Genomic DNA, 16278 nt, shown 5'->3' with positions numbered 1-16278 from the left:
GTTATACTGAATTTATGAGATGAAATAATTGGTCAAAATTCCTTAAAAAAATGAGAATATAGGACTGAACGTTATAAAAATCACACACGTGTGTTTAAAAAAAACCCTGATGTGGAGAAACTCTGCAGTGATGTTCAAAGCAGAAATCACAGAAAGCAGCTGAGAACTCTGAACTTTAACAGACTGTTATTTTCCACAGATATTTATTTTAGATGACTTAATGTAGTTGTTTAATGTTCAAGCACAAAACGTGACTGAGGAGAAAAAAAGAGGAAATGAACTCTATTCTGAATAAAAATACAAGCTGCTGATTTTTATTATTTTTCAAAGTTATTAGGCTGCAGTTATGCATTTTATTTATTTCAAAGTAAGTTACCGCTTATTATTTTCAAAAATCATGAGAGACAAATCAGTCTGCAGTGTTCAGTTTTTCCTGCACATTTGTGTATTTTTTTTTCCTCCTTTATAAGAGTTTGGTGTTTACATTCATTCTACAAAGTTTTAAAAACAATAAAATGTTCACACTTTTCTTTACTACAACCCCTGGCAAAAATTATGGAATCACCGGCCTCAGAGGATGTTCATTCAGTTGTTTAATTTTGTAGAAAAAAAGCAGATCACAGACATGACACAAAACTAAAGTAATTTCAAATGGCAACTTTCTGGCTTTAAGAAACACTGTAAGAAATCAGGAAAAAAAAATGGTGGCAGTCAGTAACAGTTACTTTTTTAGACCAAGCAGAGGGAAAAAATATGGAATCACTCAATTCTGAGGAAAAAATTATGGAATCATGAAAAACAAAAGAACGCTCCAACACATCACTATTATTTTGTTGCACCACCTCTGGCTTTTACAACCCCTGGCAAAAATTATGGAATCACCGGCCTCGGATGGATGTTCATTCAGTTGTTTAATTTTGTAGAAAAAAAGCAGATCACAGACATGACACAAAACTAAAGTCATTTCAAATGGCAACTTTCTGGCTTTAAGAAACACTATAAGAAATCAAGAAAAAAAGATTGTGGCAGTCAGTAACGGTACTTTTTTAGACCAAGCAGAGGAAAAAATATGGAATCACTCAGTTCTGAGGAAAAAATTATGGAATCACCCTGTAATTTTTCATCCCCAAAACTAACACCTGCATCGTATCAGATCTGCTCGTAGTCTGCATCTAAAAAGGAGTGGAACACACCTTGGAGAGCTGTTGCACCCAAGTGGGACTGACATGAATCATGGCTTCCAACATGAGAAATGTCAATTGAAACAAAGGAGAGGATTATCAAACTCTTAAAGAGAGTAAATCATCACGCAATGTTGCAAAAGATGTTGGTTGTTCACAGTCAGCTGTGTCTAAACTCTGGACCAAATACAAACAACATGGGAAGGTTGTTAAAGGCAAACATACTGGTAGACCAAGGAAGACATCAAAGCGTCAAGACAGAAAACTTAAAGCAATATGTCTCAAAAATCGAAAAATGTACAACAAAACAAATGAGGAACGAATGGGATGAAACTGGAGTCAACGTCTGTGACCGAACTGTAAGAAACCGCCTAAAGGAAATGGGGATTTACATACAGAAAAGCTAAACGAAAGGCATCATTAACACCTAAACAGAAAAAAACAAGGTTACAATGGGCTAAGGAAAAGCAATTGTGGACTGTGGATGACTGGATGAAAGTCATATTCAGTGATGAATCTCGAATCTGCATTGGGCAAGGTGATGATGCTGGAACTTTTGTTTGGTGCCTTTCCAATGAGATTTATAAAGATGACTGCCTGAAGAGAACATGTAAATTTCCACAGTCATTGATGATATGGGGCTGCATGTCAGGTAAAGGCACTGGGGAGATGGCTGTCATTACATCATCAATAAATGCACAAGTTTATGTTGATATTTTGGACAATTGAAAGGATGTTTGGGATGATGAAATCATTTTTCAAGATGATAATGCATCTTGCCATAGAGCAAAAACTGCAAAAACATTCCTTGCAAAAAGACACATAGGGTCAATGTCATGGCATAGGGTCAATGTCAATGAGCAGATCTGATTTGATGCAGGTGTTAATTTGGGGATGAAAATTTACAGGGTGATTCCATAATTTTTTCCTCAGAATTGAGTGATTCCATATTTTTTTCCTCTGCTTGGTCTAAAAAAGTAACTGTTACTGACTGCCACAATCTTTTTTTCTTGATTTCTTATAGTGTTTCTTAAAGTCAGAAAGTTGCCATTTGAAATGACTTTAGTTTTGTGTCATGTCTGTGATCTGCTTTTTTTCTACAAAATTAAACAACTGAATGAACATTCTCTGAGGCCGGTGATTCCATAATTTTTGCCAGGGGTTGTATAACAGCTTGCAGTCTCTGAGGCATGGACTTAATGAGTGACAAACAGTACTCTTCATCAATCTGGCTCCAACTTTCTCTGATTGCTGTTGCCAGATCAGCTTTGCAGGTTGGAGCCTTGTCATGGACCATTTTCTTCAACTTCCACCAAAGATTTTCAATTGGATTAAGAGCCGGACTATTTGCAGGCCATGACATTGACCCTATGTGTCTTTTTGCAAGGAATGTTTTCACAGTTTTTGCTCTATGGCAAGATGCATTATCATCTTGAAAAATGATTTCATCATCCCCAAACATCCTTTCAATTGATGGGATAAGAAAAGTGTCCAAAATATCAACATAAACTTGTGCATTTATTGATGATGTAATGACAGCCATCTCCCCAGTGCCTTTACCTGACATGCAGCCCCATATCATCAATGACTGTGAAAATGTACATGTTCTCTTCAGGCAGTCATCTTTATAAATCTCATTGGAACGGCACCAAACAAAAGTTCCAGCATCATCACCTTGCCCAATGCAGATTCGAGATTCATCACTGAATATGACTCTCCAAGGTGTGATCACTCCTTTTTAGATGCAGACTAACGAGCAGATCTTATTTGATGCAGGTGTTAGTTATGGGGATGAAAATTTACAGGGTGATTCCATAATTTTTTCCTCAGAATTGAGTGATTCCATATTTTTTTTCCCTCTGCTTGGTCTAAAAAAGTAACCGTTACTGACTGCCACAATTAGTTTTCCTGATTTCCTATTGTGTTTCTTAAAGCCAGAAAGTTGCCATTTGAAATGACTTTAGTTTTGTGTCATGTCTGTGATCTGCTTTTTTTCTACAAAATTAAACAACTGAAAGAACATCCTCCGAGGCCGGTGATTCCATAATTGTTGCCAGGGGTTGTAGCAGTTCTGTAATTTCAGAAATGCAACAGAAACAACCACAAATCAGAAAAAAGTAGGGACTGTATGTAAAATGAAGATAAAAATAAACATGCTGCACTATTCCCAGTTTCTCCACTCACACCCACAGAAGCCAAAAAATTCTTCCAGAGTTGTGTGTTGGTGGCTTCCCTCACGTGTCTCCTTCCAGTGTGAACTTTTAGTTTTTGAGAACTGCCTACCTGACACAGATTTACCATAAAGTACCACACTGTTTGTATTTCTGAATGATTGATACGTGGTGTGTCCATAAAGTAACGGTACTTTTTATTTTTTTTAAAACTATATGGATTTCATTCATATGTTTTTACGTCAGACATGCTTGAACCCTCGTGTGCATTCGTGAGTTTTTCCACGCCTGTCGGTGACGTCATTCGCCTATGAGCACGCCTTAGGAAGGAGTGGTCCCGCCCCCTCGTCGGATTTTCATTGTCTGGAAATGGCGGAATGAAAAGGACTTTTTTTCCATCAGAATTTTTTCAGAAGCTGTTAGAGACTGGCACCTGGAAACCATTCAAAAAATTTATCTGGCTTTTGGTGAAAATTTTATGGGCTTCACAGAGAATAAGGACTTTAACTACAGCTTTAAGGACCCCTTTAAGGACGGTCGGTAAGCCGCGCTCAGAGCTGCAACGTCGTGGCACAAGCCGCCGGACCATTTCTAAGCTGATGGCTCTGTGGATACGAGACCGTCGTGTGCTCTTTCTCTGGTTATCACAAGAGCTGGACATCAGCCATTTTCCGGCAGATTTCACTTTTAACAAGAGATTTTGTCATGGAAAGCCGCGCGGAGGCTTCGCGCGTCACGACCGATTCGCTGATGAAGCGAGACAAAAACACCTCCGTTTCGGAGTGTTAGAGGACAAGTTTGGACATGTCCAGCTCTCCACAAGTTCTCTTATACTCACTCGACTGGTAAGCACTGAAAGCCGAGATAGACATAGAGATAGAATGTCTGGGTAAAATTCGCAAGTGTGCTACAATTAATCTTGCGTTAATTTTTATAACGCTTTAATTTGCGGTGTAGTTAATTAATCTAATAATGTGTTAAAGTGACAGCCCTAGTATTAATTAATTCTTACATTTAGAATAAACTGCCCTGTCCCAACCTTTTTTTCTTGGAAAAGACTGCAGGCCTTAAATGTAGGAATGGATATATATATATATATATATATATATATATATATATATATATAAAATACTTTTTAACAAATAAAATAAAGCTGACCACATAAAACATGAAATATGTTGGTTTCATTCAGTCTGCAGTAAATAGAAGTCAAAGTAAATGTCAGGATCATTATGAATTTAGAAGGTGATCCGGATCTGGATTCAGATTCTGGATCAAGATTTCACTTTATACAGTTGTAGGCAAAAGTTTGGTCACCCCTGATAATTTTCATGATTTTCCTTTATAAATCATTGGTTGTCTGGATCAGAAATTTCAGTTAAATATATCATACAGCAGAGGAACACACTGATATTTGAGAAGTGAAATGAAGTTTCTAGTATTTACAGAAAGTGTGCGATAATTATTTAAACAAAATTGGGCAGGTGCACAAATTTGGACACCCTTGTTTATTGATTTGACTACATTTAGCACTAATTATTGGAACACAAAATTGGTTTGTAAGCTCACTGACCCTTGACCTCCTTACACAGGTGAATCCAATCATGAAAAAAGGGTATTTAAGGTGGCCGTTTGCAAATGTTTCCCCTCTTTGCTTCTCTTCTAATGAGTGGCAACATGGGAGCCTCTAAACAACTCTCAAATGACCTGAAAACAAAGACTGTTCAACATCATAGTTTAGGGGAAGAATACAAAAAGCTATCTCAGAGATTTCAGCTGGCAGTTTCCACTGTGAGGAACATAGTGAGGAAATGAAAGACCACAGGCACAGTACTAGTTAAGGCCCGAAGTGGCAGGCCAAGAAAAATCTCAGATACTCTGAAGTGAAGGTTGGTGAGAACAGTCACAGTCAACCCACAGACCTGCTCTAAAGAAATACAACATGATCTTGCTGCAAAAACTGTCTCTGTGGATTGTTCAACTATACTGTGCACTTTGCACAAAGAGATGCTGTATGATGCTGTAATGCAGAGGAAGCCTTTTCTGCGTACACGCCACAAACAGAGTTGCTTGAGGTATGCTAAAGCACATTTGGACAAGCCAGCTTCATTTTCAGTCCCTGTTTTATTGTTTTTATTTAACATGTTTGTGAAGCGTCGTGTGTTTCCCGAAAAAAGCGAACACTCGTGAGTCTGAGCAAAACACAAAACAAAGAGTGGACTTCTGCTGAGAGTATCTTCTTTCAGAGACTGTTTGTCAGTGTGTCTGGGGACAGAGCTGTGACTTGTCCGGTGTGAGGGGAGTGCTGAGCCCCTCACAACAGGCAAATCAAATCAATTTTATTTATATAGCACCAAATCACAACAAACAGTTGCCCCAAGGCGCTTTATATTGTAAGGCAAAAGACATACAATAATTACAGAAAAACCCCAACGGTCAAGACGACCCTCTATGAGCAAGCACTTGGCGACAGTGGGAAGGAAAAACTCCCTTTAAACAGGAAGAAACCTCCAGCAGAACCAGGCTCAGGGAGGAGCAGTCTTCTGCTGGGACTGGTTGGGGCTGAGGGAGAGAACCAGGAAAAAGACCTGCTGTGGAGGGGAGCAGAGATCAATCACTAATGATTAAATGCAGAGTGGTGCATACAGAACAAAGAGGTGAATAAAAAGAAACACTCAGTGCATCATGGGAAACCCCCCAGCAGTCTAAGTCTATAGCAGCATAACTAAGGGATGGTTCAGGGTCACCTGATCCAGCCCTAGCTATAAGCTTTAGCAAAAAGGAAAGTTTTAAGCTTAATCTTAAAAGTAGAGAGGGTGTCTGTCTCCCTAATCTGAATTGGGAGCTGGTTCCACAGGAGAGGAGCCTGAAAGCTGAAGGCTCTGCCAACCATTCTACTCTTACAAACCCGAGGAACTACAAGTAAGCCTGCAGTCTGAGAGCGAAGCGCTCTATTGGGGTGATATGGTACTATGAGGTCCCTAAGATAAGATGGGACCTGATTATTCAAAACCTTATAAGTAAGAAGAAGAATTTTAAATTCTATTCTGGAAGTAACAGGGAGCCAATGAAGAGAAGCCAATATGGGTGAAATATGCTCTCTCCTTCTAGTCCCTGTCAGTACTCTAGCTGCAGCATTTTGAATTAACTGAAGGCTTTTCAGGGAACTTTTAGGACAACCCGATAATAATGAATTACAATAGTCCAGCCTAGAGGAAATAAATGCATGAATTAGCTTTTCAGCATCACTCTGAGACAAGACCTTTCTAATTTTAGAGATATTGCGCAAATGCAAAAAAGCAGTCCTACATATTTGCTTAATATGTGCATTGAAGGACATATCCTGATCAAAAATGACTCCAAGATTTCTCACAGTATTACTGGAGGTCAGGGTAATGCCGTCCAGAGTAAGGATCTGGTTAGACACCATGTTTCTAAGATTTGTGGGGCCAAGTACAATAACTTCAGTTTTATCTGAATTTAAAAGCAGGAAATTAGAGGTCATCCATGTCTTTATGTCTGAAAGACATTCCTGTAGTTTAACTAATTGGTGTGTGTCCTCTGGTTTCATGGATAGATAAAGCTGGGTATCATCTGCGTAACAATGAAAATTTAAGCAATGCTTTCTAATAACACTGCCTAAGGGAAGCATGTATAAAGTGAATAAAATTGGTCCTAGCACAGAACCTTGTGGAACTCCATAATTAACCTTAGTCCGTGAAGAAGACTCCCCATTTACATGAACAAATTGTAATCTATTAGATAAATATAATTCAAACCACTGCAGCGCAGTGCCTTTAATACCTATGGCATGCTCTAATCTCTGTAATAAAATTTTATGGTCAATAGTATCAAAAGCTGCACTGAGGTCTAACAGGACGAGCACAGAGATGAGTCCACTGTCTCAGGCCATAAGAAGATCATTTGTAACCTTCACTAATGCTGTTTCTGTACTATGATGAATTCTGAAACCTGACAAACTCTTCAAATAGACCATTCCTCTGCAGATGATCAGTTAGCTGTTTTACAACTACCCTTTCAAGAATTTTTGAAAGGAAGGTTGGAGATCGGCCTATAATTAGCTAAGATAGCTGGGTCAAGTGATGGCTTTTTAAGTAATGGTTTAATTACTACCACCTTAAAAGCCTGTGGTACATAGCCAACTAATAAAGATAGATTGATCATATTTAAGATCGAAGCATTAATTAATGGTAGGGCTTCCTTGAGCAGCCTGGTAGGAATTAAAATTTTATTTGCAGAAAGAAATAAAGTCATGACGTCATTACTAGTTAAAGTTAAAGGAATACTCAGCTCAATAGAGCTCTGACTCTTTGTCAGCCTGGCTACAGTGCTGAAAAGAAACCTGGGGTTGTTCTTATTTTCTTCAATTAGTGATGAATAGTAAGATGTACTAGCTTTACGGAGGGCTTTTTTATAGAGCAACAGACTCTTTTTCCAGGCTAAATGAAGATCTTCTAAATTAGTGAGACGCCATTTCCTCTCCAACTTACGGGTTATCTGCTTTAAGCTACGAGTTTGTGGGTTATACCACGGAGTCACGGACTTCTGATTTAAGGCTCTCGTTTTCAGAGGAGCCACAGCATCCAAAGTTGTGCTCAATGAGGATGTAAAGCTACTGACGAGATAATCTATCTCACTCACAGAGTTTAGGTAGCTACTCTGCACTGTGTTGGTATATGGCATTGAAGAACATAAAGAAGGAATCATATCCTTAAACCTAGTTACAGCGCTTTCAGAAAGACTTCTACTGTAATGAAACTTATTCCCCACTGCTGGGCAGTCCATTAAAGTAAATGTAAATGTTATTAAGAAATGATCAGACAAAAAGGGGTTTTCAGGGAATACTGTTAAGTCTTCAATTTCTATGCCATATGTCAGAACAAGATCTAAAGTGTGGTTAAAGTGGTGGGTGGGCTCATTTACATTTTGAGCGAAGCCAACTGAGTCTAATAATAGATTAAATGCAGTGTTGAGGCTGTCATTCTCAGCATCTATGTGGATGTTAAAATCAGCCATTATAATTATCTTATCTGAGCTAAGCACTAAGTCAGACAAAAGGTCTGAAAAATCACAAAGAAACTCACAGTAACGACCAGGTGGACGATAGATAATAACAAATAAAACTGGTTTTTGAGACTTCCAATTTGGATGGACAAGACTAAGAGTCAAGCTTTCAAATGAATTAAAGCTCTGTCTGGGTCTTTGATTAATTAATAAACTGGAGTGGAATATTGCTGCTAATCCTCCCCCTCGGCCTGTGCTTCGAGCATTCTGACAGTGTGACTCGGGGGTGTTGACTCATTTAAACTAACATATTCATCCTGCTGTAACCAGGTTTCTGTAAGGCAGAATAAATCAATATGTTGATCAATTATTATATCATTTACTAACAGGGACTTAGACGAGAGAGACCTAATGTTTAATAAACCACATTTAACTGTTTTAGTCTGTGGTGCAGTTGAAGGTGCTAGATTATTTTTTCTTTTTGAATTTTTATGCTGACGGAGCAGGCACCGTCTCTATGGGGATGGGGTATTGGGGGGATGGCAGGGGGAGAGAAGCTGCAGAGAGGTGTGTAAGACTACAACTCTGCTTCCTGGTCCCAACCCTGGATAGTCACGATTTGGAGGGTTTAATAAAACTGGCCAGATTTCTAGAGATGAGAGCTGCTCCATCCAAAGTGGGATGGATGCTGTCTCTCCTAACAAGACCAGGTTTTCCCCAGAAGCTTTGCCAATTATCTATGAAGCCCACCTCATTTTTTGGACTCCACTCAGACAGCCAGCAATTCAAGGGCATGCGGCTAAACATGTCACTCCCGATCCGAATGGGGAGGGGCCCAAAGAAAACTACAGAGTCCGACATTGTTTTTGCAAAGTTACACACCGATTCAATATTAATTTTAGTAACCTCCGACTGGCGTAACCAGGTATCATTACTGCCGACGTGAATTACAATCTTACCAAATTTACGCTTAGCCTTAGCCAGCAGTTTCAAATTTCCTTCAATGTCACCTGCTCTGGCCCCAGGAAGACATGTGACTATGGTTGTTGGTGTCGCTAACTTCACATTTCTCAAAACAGAGTCGCCAATAACCAGCGTTTGTTCCTTGGTGGGTGTGTCGCCAAGTGGGGAAAAACGGTTAGAAATGTGAACGGGTTGGTGGTGTACAGGGGGCTTCTGTTTAGAACTACGCTTCTTCCTCACAGTCACCCAGCCGGCCTGCTTTCCCGGCTGCTCGGGATCTGCTGGGGGACAGCTAACGGTGGCTAAGCTACCTTGGTCCGCACCAACTACAGGGGCCTGGCTAGCTGTAGGATTTTCCAAGGTGCGGAGCCAAGTCTCCAATTCGCCCAGCCTGGCCTCCAAAGCTACGAACAAGCTACACTTATTACAAGTACCGTTACTGCTAAAGGAGGCTGAGGAATAACTAAACATTTCACACCCAGCACAGAAAAGTGCGGGAGAGACAGCAGAAGTCGCCATGCTAAACTGGCTAAGAGCTAATAGCTGCGCTAAGCTAGCGGAGTCCTAAAAACACACAAAGTGAATAATGTGAGAATAATTTAGAGGTGATTCAGCAGAGAGAGTGCTTTAGTTAAGGCACGTGAAGATTACACTGTGAAATAAATCGCTATCTAGTTATCTAGATCAATCTAACTACGCAGATTAAACAGCTAACAGATACAGCAAAACACCGCTGTGCTCCGGAACAGGAAGTGATACAATACCGCAGTGAGAGCCAACCACCAGTAGAGGTCCAAAGCTCCAAAGTCTGATTCATCACTGATTTATCACTTTGAGTAGATGGAATCAATTAATGAGTGAAATCACCTGGGGAGTCAGTGGCTGCAAAGAAAACCTGCACCCTCTTGGCCCTTTCTGGAACAAGTTGCCCACCCCTGGTGTACATGGACATAAATGTCTGTGCGACATTGTTTTTCACAGGCCGATCACACAGCTACACAAATATATTTTGATTTTTCAGTTAAATACAACACTTATCAGCATTTTGTTTCGATTTTAACAGGCTTCATTTGACTAATGGCCATGCAGATGCACGAGAGCTTCTCATAGCTGCTGCTTTTACTGTGACTGTATCAAAATGAACAGCTATCACTTACAAACGAATCACCATAACACAACATCACACTTTTGTAAACTTTGTAATTAACCTGTGGCCTCAGTTCTTAACACTAGCAGCTACATTCCATTGAAGCGTGCGTTGGGACGTTTCTAATAGTCACGTCACTGCTGTTGGAAACACACGAGTACTCACGCATACTTTGTTTTCGGAATTCTCCGTAGCCATTTGTTGTGAATGCTGTATACTTTGAAACCAGTCACAGAAGTGCACAAAGTAATCCCGCTGGATTATCGAATGGTCACTAACAGCCTAAATCTAAATGGTTATGATTTCAGTGCGACGTGTCCTTTAAAGTTATCTTATCCTAACAGAGCTTCAATTTTATTTTCTTCTCATGTGGATATTTTTTATTGTAGGGCAGTGTGTGCGCTTGCTTCCAAACCAGAAGGTCACTGGTTCAGGACCACACGTGCCCATTCCCCATGTCATGTGGAGTTGTGTCGGGACGAAGAAGAGTTGCTGGTGTTGTGTGTTCGCCGCTCGTCTGATTTTCTCCAGTTTTCTCGTGTACGTATAATTCGGTTTTTAGTGGCTTGAGTGTAATTTTTATTTTGGATATGTACTTAACGTGGTTTTTGGTCCTTCAGTGTGCACAATGTGGAGTCCTTTAAATCACGTTTAAAGACTCATTTATTTTCCCTGTTTTATCATTAATGATATGATGTGTTTTTAATCTTGTATTCTTTTACTGCTGCCTTTCTTTTATGGTTGTTTTATTGTGTTTTAAATTTTTAATTGTTTTTTATGTTGTGAAGCGCCTTGAGACGATTTTGTCGTGAATTGGCGCTATATAAATTAATAAATTTGAATTTGTGTCAGGAGGGGCATCCGATGTAAAACATGTCCTAAATCAACATACAGATCTATATGAGATCCACATTTTCCTTCAGGATAAATTAAAGGCAGGTTATATTTTCCCGGATATGGCAAACACGCACCTAGCAATATCTGACCGGATCTCCTCGCTGATTGGCTAGTTCAAATGACATCATCGTAGAGTTTATTCCAACATGGCGGTCCCCTCTGCAAAGTTGAACTAGATGACATTTCACCGTACGCGGCACTGGCAAAATGGCGGATTGCGCTGTTTTGCCGGCCGTCTAAATTTATTCACGACGGAACGGAACAGTCGCAGTCGGGCGGGAATTTAAAGGCGATGGGAGTTTAAGATCTCCTTATTTCACATTCATGATAGTAGGTCGATATTGGTGATTTACCATACCATTACCATTCGCTATTTTCAGGGGTGGACTGATCAAAGGTTTTGCAGACATGACAGGGTCAGTCCATCTCAAATCACCTCATAAAATGCCATTTTTAAACCTCACACCCTCCACTTTTTATGGAATTTGGTATATAGGTAACTCATAGCCAGAAAAGCCAGAATTTCAAATCTTAACTTGATCGGACCAGTAGTTTTTGAGATATCACAATTTCATTTTTTTACTTTTTCGCGAGAAAGGGCGGGGCCACCAAACCACTGGTCCGATTTTAAGAAACAAGACATTTCTGTAATGGGGAGAACAAAGAGAATGTAAAACTGGCATTGTTTTGTGCATCTGGATACTTTTGAGTTGGATGACCTTTTGACCTATATTTTGACCCTGAAATTGACACTGAGGGACACGCCTGATCACTTCAGCTTCAGTATGACAAATGTAGCCCTATATGTCAACTAGAACATATACAAAAAATTGGAGGGGATTTCTTTTTCATACTTGAGCAAACTGGGATAGAATATAGGGTTACCTCAAGACATGTGGTAAATTCTGTGTATACAGAGTGCAGAAGATATGCATACAGAGCCAATATGTATGTCATTCAGCTGTGGTACCACCTTGCATTTTTAACAGTTCTAAACAATTGGAACCGAAGGACGAATTTATCAAAAATTTAGCTGAGAAAACTGTTACCCTGACAAGAAACAGCTTCACTGCAAAATCTCAAAGTGCCTACATGAACAATCTGAAAACCAACTTGAAACCAATGGAAGAAATCATTTTGCAAGGAAACTTTGCTGAGAATTTTTCTTATGTAGTGCAGGATGAGATTCAAAGTTTTTATTGGGAAAACAGCCAGGCAACCTTGCATCCATTTGTGGACTACTGTCGTTTAGAAGATTTCACCCTGGAGCACATAAACATATGTATCATAAGTGACTGTACGGACCACACAACATTGACTGTATATGTCTTTTTGAAGGTCGTCATGCCCTACCTAAAGAAAAAACTACCAGACATGAAGAAAGTCCACTACTTCACAGAAGGATGTGGTGGGCAGTATAAAAACAAAATATAACTTTATCAACCTCTGCCACCATCACATGGATTTCGGTTTGGAGGATGAGTGGAATTTCTTTGCCACATCACATGGCTCCCCCTCTAGCTGCCACCTTATCGTGGTGGGGGAGTTTGCGTACCTGGATGATCCTAGGTGCTATGTTGTCAGGGGCTTTGTGCTCCCTGTAGGGTCTCCCAAGGCAAACAGGTCCTAGGTGACGGGTCAGACTAAGGGCAGTTCAGAACTTCCATGACCAGTAAAAAAAAAAAAAAAAAAAAATAAAAAAAATCAAGGACCGAGACGTCGCCCGGTATGGCGGAGCCGGGGCCCCACCCTGGAGCCAGGCCTGGGGTTGGGGCTCGCGCACGAGAGCCTGGTGGTCGGGCCTTAGCCCATGGGGCTCGGCCGGGCTCGGCCCGAAAGAGCGACGTGGGCCCACCCTCCTGTGGGTTCACCACCTGCAGAAGGGGCCATGGGGGTCGGGTGCAGAGAGGATTGGGTGGCGGTCGAGGGTGGGTGGCCCGGCGGCCCGGTCCATGCTCACAGCCCCTGGATGTTGGGACGTGGAATGTCACCTCGCTGGGGGGGAAGGAGCCTGAGCTTGTGCGGGAGGTTGAGAGATACCGACTAGAGATAGTCAGGCTCACCTCCATGCACAGCTTGGGCTCTGGTACCCAACTCCTGGATTGGGGTTGGACGCTTCATTTTTCTGGCGTTGCCCACGGGGAGAGGCGGAGTGCTGGGGTCGCATTGCTTATTGCTCCCCAGCTCAGTCGCCATGTGTTGGAGCTCACTCCAGTGAACGAGAGGGTCGCGTCCCTACGCCTTCGGGTCAGGGACAGGTCTCTCACCATTGTCTCGGCCTACGGGCCGAGCAGCAGTGCAGAGTACCCGACCTTCCTGGAGTCCCTGGGAGGGGTACTAGATAGCGCTCCGACTGGGGACTCCATTGTTTCCTGGGGGATTTCAACGCCCACGTGGGCGGTGACAGTGAGACCTGGAGGGGGGTGATCGGGAAGCACGGCCTCCCCGATCTGAACCCGAGTGGTGTTCAGTTTTTGGACTTCTGTGCTTGTCACAGTTTGTCCATCACGAACACCATGTTCGAGCACAAGGGTGTCCATTAGTGCATGTGGCACCAGGACACCCTGAGCCGGAGGTCGATGATCGACTTGTAGTCGTATCATCTGACCTTCGGCCACGTGTCTCGGACACTCGAGTGAAGAGAGGGGCAGAGCTGTCGACCGATCACCACCTGGTGGTGAGTTGGATCCGCTGGGAGGGGAGGAAGCCGGTCAGACCTAGCACGCCTAAACGTATTGTGAGGGTCTGCTGGGAACGACTGGCGGAACCACCTCGGGAGAGCTTCTCCCAGATCCCGGGGGAGGTTGGAGACATGGAGTCCGAGTGGACCATGTTCTCCACCTCCATTGTCGATGCGGCCGCTCGTAGCTGTGGTCGCAAGGTCTCTGGTGTCTGTCGTGGCGGCAATCCCCGAACCCCGGTGGTGGACACCAGAAGTAAGGGATGCCGTCAAGCTGAAAAAGGAGTCCTACTTATCTTTGTTGGTAGGTGGGACCCCAGAGGCAGCTGACAGGTACCATCAGGCCAAGCATGCCGCAGCCTGTGCGGTCACAGAGGCAAAAACTCGGGTCTGGGAGGAGTTCGGGGAGGCCATGGAGGAGGACTATCGGTCGGCCTCGAAGAGATTCTGGCAAACCGTCCGACGCCTCAGGAGGTGGAAGCAGCTCTCCACCAGCACTGTTTACGGTGCGGGTTGTGAGCTGTTGACCCTGACTGGGGATGTTGTCGGGCGGTGGAAGGAGTACTTCGAGGATCTCCTCAATCCCATTGTCACGTCTTCCGAAGAGGAAGCAGAGACTGGGGACTCAGAGGTGGACTCATCCATTACCCAGGCCGAAGTCACCGAGGTGGTTAGAAAGCTCCTCGGTGGCAAGGCTCCTGGGGTGGATGAAATCCGTCCTGAGTACCTTAAGTCTCTGAATGTTGTGGGACGGTCTTGGCTGACACGCCTCTGCAACATCGCGTGGCGATCGTGGACAGTGCCTCTGGATTGGCAGACCGGGGTGGTAGTCCCTCTGTTTAAGAAGGGGGACCGGAGGGTGTGTTCCAACTATAGGGGGATCACACTCCTCAGACTCCCCGGTAAGGTCTATTCCAGAGTACTGGAGAGGAGAATTCAACCGATGGTCGAACTTCGGATTCAGGAGGAGCAGTGTGGTTTGCGTCCTGGTCGCGGCACACTGGACCAGCTCTACACGCTCCATCGGGTGCTCGAGGGTTCATGGGAGTTCACCCAACCAGTCCACATGTGTTTTGTGGATCTGGAGAAGGCGTTCGACCGTGTCCCTCGGGGCACCCTGTGGGGAGTGCTCCAGGAGTACGGGGTCCAGGGTCCTTTGCTAAGGGCTATCCGATCCCTGTACGACCGCAGCAGGAGCTTGGTTCGCATTGCCGGTAGTAAGTCAAACCTGTTTCCAGTGCACGTTGGCCTCCGCCAGGGCTGCCCTTTGTCACCGGTTCTGTTCATTATTTTTATGGACAGAATTTCTAGGCGCAGCCAGGGTGTAGAGGGGGTCTGGTTTGGGAACCACAGAATCTCGTCTCTGCTGTTTGCGGACGATGTGGTTCTGTTGGCTTCGTCAAATCAGGACCTTCAGCATGCACTGGGGCGGTGTGCAGCCGAGTGTGAAGCGTCCGGGATGAAAATCAGCACCTCCAAATCCAAGGCCATGGTTCTCGACCGGAAAAAGGTGCTTTGCCCTCTTCAGGTCGGTGGAGTGTCCTTGCCTCAAGTGGAGGTGTTTAAGTATCTCGGGGTCTTGTTCACGAGTGAGGGACGGATGGAGCGTGAGATCGATAGATGGATCGGTGCAGCATCTGCAGTGATGCGGTCGCTGTATCGGACCGTCGCAGTGAAGAGAGAGCTGAGTAGGGGGCAAAGCTCTCAATTTACCGATCGATCTACGTTCCGATCCTCACCTACGGTTATGAGATTTGGCTCATGACCGAAAGAACGAGATCGCGAGTACAAGCGGCCGAGATGAGTTTCCTCCGCAGGGTGGCTGGGCGCTCCCTTAGAGATAGGGTGAGGAGCTCGGTCACTCGGGAGGAGCTCGGAGTCGAGCCGCTGCTCCTCCACGTCAAAAGGAGTCAGTTGAGGTGGCTCGGGCATCTTTTCCGAATGCCCCCTGGAGGCCTTGCTGGAGAGGTGTTCCGGGCACGTCCCATTGAACCGTGAAAAGGTTTGTCACTATGAGAAGTTTACAGCGTTTGTCCGAAGTCATATTCTTACATCTCTCGCCATGTTTGACTACTGTGTAGAGAATATCCCAGGCATCCACTTCGTCCATGTACCAACAGATGAGCTTGCCAGTTGTGAAGATGAACCCAAGCCTTGATTCGACCTGGCTCAGACCATTAAGGGAACATTACAATTCCATCATTTTGTCCCTGT

Source organism: Thalassophryne amazonica, chromosome 13, assembly GCF_902500255.1.
Source record: "Thalassophryne amazonica chromosome 13, fThaAma1.1, whole genome shotgun sequence".
Lineage (NCBI taxonomy): Eukaryota > Metazoa > Chordata > Actinopteri > Batrachoidiformes > Batrachoididae > Thalassophryne > Thalassophryne amazonica.
The sequence above is the reverse complement of the archived record's forward strand: the minus strand, read 5'-3'. Positions refer to the sequence as shown.